Source organism: Cryptomeria japonica, chromosome 6 (assembly GCF_030272615.1).
Source record: "Cryptomeria japonica chromosome 6, Sugi_1.0, whole genome shotgun sequence".
Lineage (NCBI taxonomy): Eukaryota > Viridiplantae > Streptophyta > Pinopsida > Cupressales > Cupressaceae > Cryptomeria > Cryptomeria japonica.
The window spans coordinates 566,678,147-566,684,351 of record NC_081410.1 but is presented as its reverse complement, the minus strand read 5'-3'; the positions used below and the strand labels follow the sequence as shown (position 1 = coordinate 566,684,351).

Here is a 6,205-nt window from a genome sequence, read left to right as displayed (position 1 = left end):
AGAGTACTTTAGGTTATGCATTTCATCTTGGAAGAGGAGTTGTTGCATGGGCATCAAAGAAACAACCTATAGTGACTATTTCATCCGCAGAAGCATAATATGTAGTAGGAACATCAGCGGCATGCCAAGCAGTATGGATGCGAAGGATCTTGATGGACTTAAAGAATGATAAAAAAGAATCAACAACAATCTACTGTGATAATAAGTCAGCAATTGCACTATCAAAAAATCATATCTTTCACAAAAGAAGCAAGCACATTGACACGAGGTACCACTTCATCCGAGAATTGGTTAATAATGGAGAAATCAACTTGAAGTATTGTAGATCTGAAGAACAATTGGCAGACATATTCACAACGACATTAGCACAAGAACAATTTGAATATTTAAGAGAAAAATTGAATATTGTAAATAGCAAAGTAATTAGTAGAAATTAGGGGGGAGTGTTAGAATAGTCTGGTAATTTCTAATAGTTACCACCACCAACCTACAATTAATGCCCAGTCTAGAAACATAGATGAACATACAAGTCTAAGCTAGAAGAGTCCATAAAGGATGACCAACGAAGAAGATTGAAAAATCTAGAAAGATTCTATGGCAGTAAATTCTGGATCATTCTGCAGACCTCTATAAATAGAGGCGATGTAACCCATTTCTGCAAGCAATGAAAAATATATGTTTGGTTTGTGTACAGCAGTACATTTGCGTTATATATAGTTTTGTCTCATTAATGCCTCTGCCCACTTCATTGCGATGTATCTCGTCCATGGCTTCCTATCCTGCTTATCAGACCGCCAAGCTTAACAATCTCACTAACTTCGCTTTCCAAGTGAGCTTGCAAAGGGCTCAGAAAGCCCACGAGTTCGCCCTCACTCTCCAAAACAATGTGATGAATGAAAGAGAGCGCGCGGCCTGGCAAGATTGTTTGGAGCTCTTCGAAGATACCATCGATCGTCTCAACGTCTGCCCGAACAACGGTTCCTTACACACAGACTCCCCCATTTGGCTGAGTGCAGCTCTGACAAACCAAGAAACCTGCTTGAGCGGATTTCGTGATCTCGATTTGAGTGCCACCAATCCCATCAGGGCTCTCCTGTCGTCCAGAGCCGTGAATTTGTCAGAACTAGTGAGCAACTCGCTCTTCATGTTCAAGCTCTCCACTTTGCCTCCCACGACCATTAATAACCGCCGCCTGCTATCTGTAAACAACGGAGATTTCGATTCCCACCGTGGTCGTGAGAGTAAAGATGGATTTCCCGAATGGTTGTCAGCGGGAGACCGCAAGCTATTGCAGGCGTCAAGCCCAGCCAGCCAAGCGAATTCAGTGGTAGCCCAAGACGGTTCGGGCAATTACCGAACAATCGCCGAAGCAATCAACGCTGTGCCTGAGCAGAGCAGCAAGAGATACATCATCTACATTAAGGCGGGAACTTACAAGGAGAACATCGACATATCCAACAAAGTAACCAATTTGATGTTGGTGGGAGACGGCAAGGATAAAACCATGGTGACTGGAAGCAAGAGCGTCCAAGACAGCGTCACTACCTTCAAAACTGCAACTGTCGGTAAGACTTCAAAACCAGGAGATAGTAGTTTAGAATTTGGCCAAATGAATTTTGTGATTGATTTTGTATTTGTATGTTTGTGCGTGCTTTTGCAGCTGTTTCTGGCAACGGATTCGTGGCAAGAGATATGACGCTCGAGAACACAGCAGGGGCGGAGAAGCACCAGGCGGTGGCACTTCGAGTGGGGTCAGACCAGTCGGCCGTGTACAAGTGCAGCATCAAAGGCTACCAAGACACTTTGTATGTCTACTCCCTCAGCCAATTCTACCGCGAAGTTGATATCTACGGCACCGTGGATTTCATCTTCGGCAACGCTGCGGTCGTCATCCAGAACAGCAATATCATCGCCCGACGTCCCATGAGCAACCAGATCAACACAATTACTGCCCAGGCACGAACAGATCCTAATGAAAACACCGGAATTTCCGTCCAGAATACCAGAATTGCATAGTGTCAGCGTCTTCTGATCTCGAAGCTGTGAAAGGGTCCATCAAGACATACCTGGGGAGGCCGTGGAGGGAATACTCTCGCACTGTGTTTATGCAATCCACTCTGGGCGATCACATAGACCCTGCTGGTTGGTTGGAATGGAACGGCAATTTCGCTCTGAGCACGTTATACTACGGGGAATACAGCAACACCGGAGGTGGCGCAGGAACGTCAAAACGTGTGAATTGGCCTGGGTTTCATGTGATGACCAGTGCCACTGAAGCCGCCAAGTTCACAGTTGCTCAGTTAATCTCTGGGACCCCATGGATTCCAGCTACAGGAGTCGCTTATACTTCAGGCTTGTAAGATATATCTGTTTACAGTTTTTTTTATTGCTATTCAATTTGTTGTCTAAACATCGCGAATAATTTGCTTATGCCATTGCAGCAATGTGCCACTAATTTATTCTCAGTCAAACATTGTAAATAAACACGAATTCCCATGTACCTTTGCTTGCTGTCCTTGCAGCAATCTATGGAATAATATGAAAGCGCAAATATTTAATTAAAGATGATGGGGAGTCTTATTCGTTTCTAATTAAAATGTAAATAAATGTATGACTTTATCATATAATTTCTCTCTCTTAGAAAATGTAGTGCAAGGTGCTTTTAAAAGATATTTTTAAAAGTTTGGACAAATAGATTTATTATTAAATGTTAAATAATGATCAAATCTTTGTTATTGTTATATTTATTGTTTAAATTTAGTAAATAATTAATTTAAAGAAACATTGTTAAAATTGTCATATATCTTTGTTTGTTTTCTCTAGAACAATAGAACAAGCTTTGTTTTCTTTGAATTATAATGATGGAAAATAAAAATAAAAGAACCCTTTCATATTATAAAAATATTATTGACCCACCATCAGTTAGGGTTTCACACCTAGGAAGATGTTATAATATCATTTAAAGTATTTGTTACCCGAGTCAAACATCTATAATTGTTTTGTATAATTTTGACTAAACATTAATTCTCTTTGTCCGTTGACGAATATAGATAGCGTAAGAAGTTGATATCCTGGTATTCAGGTCTCCTATAATTGCAATCAACATAATTCAAACAAATAAAATGGCAGGCCATCCATGCAAATCATTCTACCATAGGTTTTTCAAAAAAGAGTTGCTACCATACATTTAAATATTCATTCCCGGAGCTTGGACTTCATTATGGAGCACGTGGAAACTGGCAAGTTTGTTGTCATTTTTCTTTGTTTATCCTGACCAAACCTGATTGCGATTTTTGTTATAAGAAGCTCAAATAACAAAAAGGGACAAATCTGGAGCCGTCTCTTGTAGTCTGTGGCTCTCTTAAAGCTATTGTTATCCTATTTGACCCTAGATATCCCTTTGATGACATCCATATTGATCTTTAATATCAGTACATTAATCTCGTTGCCAATGATCCGTTTGTTAATCAAAATATGTTAATTTTAATTCACCTAAGATAAGTCAAATTCAATCTATAGTAGTATCATCGCTTTGGTGGCTCAGAATGAATCGTTCATTAAATGTGTTTATATTTAAGGAAAAATCGATAGTCTTCCTAATTTTATTCTAAAATTAAATTATTGAGGAGTACATGTATGTTTGCAAAGATGTTTCAATTTGAGCCCAAATTCTGATAAGATATTTCAATATGAGCCCAAATTCTTGATCAGAATATAATATATAGAAAGACATTTTTCATATACATTGAATAAATTAGCTTCAAGATGGTGGTTATGGAGGTGGAGATCGATGAACATGTAGGAGGTGGAGGATGTGTGTGGAGATGTTGTGTAGAAGGCGCTCAAGAGGAGCTTAATGGACTAACTGTGCTAGACCCTTGGTGGGTTGGTGTGCATGTGGAACTTGTGCTAGATTCATGTTGGGCATGTGCTACTAGTGGATCTAGTTCCTCCTTGGTGTATGCCACTTGCAAATTCTATGTTGGACCCACACGAGTCTTTCACTTCCATGGGCTCGGGGTCCTTGTTGGGCTTTCATGCTTGTGGGTCTAGACTATTGGATTTGGGGATGAGGCCCCCCAATTTGTGGCCTTACCTAATGATTGGAGTAGGCTAAGAATCTATGTAACCAACCAAAAAAAAACATCATTTTATTACTTCTATGCTACAAAATTTTGCATTCACTTTCTTGGATGCTAAATATAGTAACACTCATTTTAATTAAATATATTTAGGTTTATCCTAATACTAAAATAAAACATGCCCTGGAAATCTCAAGCTAAAATAATTTCACAATCCAACAAATCTATCTATAACATTATTAATGATTTCAAAAGGGCTAAAGTATATGTATCATTATCTAATTTTGCTCAATTTTTTTCTAAAAAGGAATGATTGTAGAATTTTTTTAATTATAGACACAAAAGGGAAAACTAGTCAAATTTTTAATGTTGATGATGTTTTTTATGAAGACAACATAAACACCTCTATTTTTTTCTACATTTAGAATTTTTATTGGAATAGCTTTTTAAATTACCTTGTAGATTTAGGTGTGTTAGGTGATGTATTGACCCCTTCTATATTCTTAAACTTGGGATTGATACTATAGATATGTCAAATAGAAAATTTATTTAATTAGAATATTAAAGAAAAATATAATAAGAGTAAGGGTTTATGATAGTAAGATTTATAATTAGCTATAATAATGATTAGAATTATAAAAAAGAATGTGAGTTTTTATATATGTTATTTTTTTATAAGAATATGGTGGTGGTTTAGTGAAAAATGATATTTTTTTATTCATCTATTATGTGTTTCATCATACTAGTTATGAAAACATATTTTAATTTCTTCTTCTAGACACCAATTCAAAGAGGGATGGGAGAGTCCTATATTACTAAATAAAATATACTAAATACTAAAAAATTAAATAAAAAAACACATCTCCTAAAATGAAGTGACTTCCCTAGACCAAGTGTCATCCCTCATGCCACTCAAGTAGTTTTAACAACTTCATCTACAGATATGTTTGGTGGACCATTTTAAACAAAGAGAAAAACTATATAGCTTTTCAATTAAATGTATGAAGAAAATTATTTAGGTTTAAGAGTTATTGGATTTTTAAATGCCTCTAGGGATAAATTTAAAGTAAGAAAGTTGGTTTTAAATGGTGAAAAATTATGCTGTGTAATAAAAGTGAAATATTTTAAGAAGAAGCAAGAATGAGGGTCAAACTAGGAAGGTAGAAAAAAAGTGAAGGATGGACATGTCAATAAACAGTGATAAATTAAAGGTTCATTTCACTAATAAATTGAAAATATACTACATCCTATAATGAGCATATATTTCTAACTCTAACTTACTATCTTAGATTTCTATAGTGGAAAACCTTCATTTTATCATTATTAAACCCTAGGTTACATATTAATCTCATTTCGATTGAAATGAAGGAGAAAAATTCTATATGTTCAACTCTCCTATTAGTACTACAACTGAGTCTAATCTATGTTTCAATTCTATGTCATGGACATTTGAGATCTTAGTTTGCCTTCGTAGGCCTAGGATCTCATTTCTACACCTTATCACTAGATAAATGGTTAGATAGAATGTATTTTCTATGGTAATGAGGTGTGGGACCTATAGGGACATTAATTACCTATTCAATACATCCAAGACTATGTCCATTATATTCTTGTTTAGAAAGAGTGTTAAAATCGACATTGTAAAATGTTTGCATCTTTAATGGGGAAGGAATTTAATTATAAACCTCAATAAAATTGGTTGTGTAAGAATATTTTAAATTACTAAAAGGATGAATAGGTCCGAATAAGGATTGATCCTTGTGGGTAGATACATATCTTTATTAGCATTATGTATGTCCATTTTGGAGGTAATAGAGTCTTCTCTAATTAGGTTATTTGGATGGAAGTGTTTTCATCTTCATCTCTACTTAATGTAATTTCAGGTGACATGTCATTAAGAAAATGGATAGCATTTTCTTGCATTAAAATATCTTGGTGATTAGAATAATTTGTAGGAGAGGAATAGGCATCTTTGTTCATTAATATGTTAAGATTTATATTGTCAATGTCTAAAGCATGTTCCTCTTGTACTAAAGCATCCTTATGTTGGAGGTAAATTTTAAGAGAAGACTCATCGTCATTCCTCAATGCTTTATCTCTTATGAATATATAATTAAGATACT

At 35.8% G+C, this 6,205-nt stretch overlaps 1 pseudogene; it reads left to right on the top strand.

Moving 5' to 3' along the window:
* Positions 1-846: 846 nt before the first annotated feature.
* Positions 847-2,360, top strand: LOC131049344 (pectinesterase-like; annotated as a pseudogene).
* Positions 2,361-6,205: the final 3,845 nt, after the last annotated feature.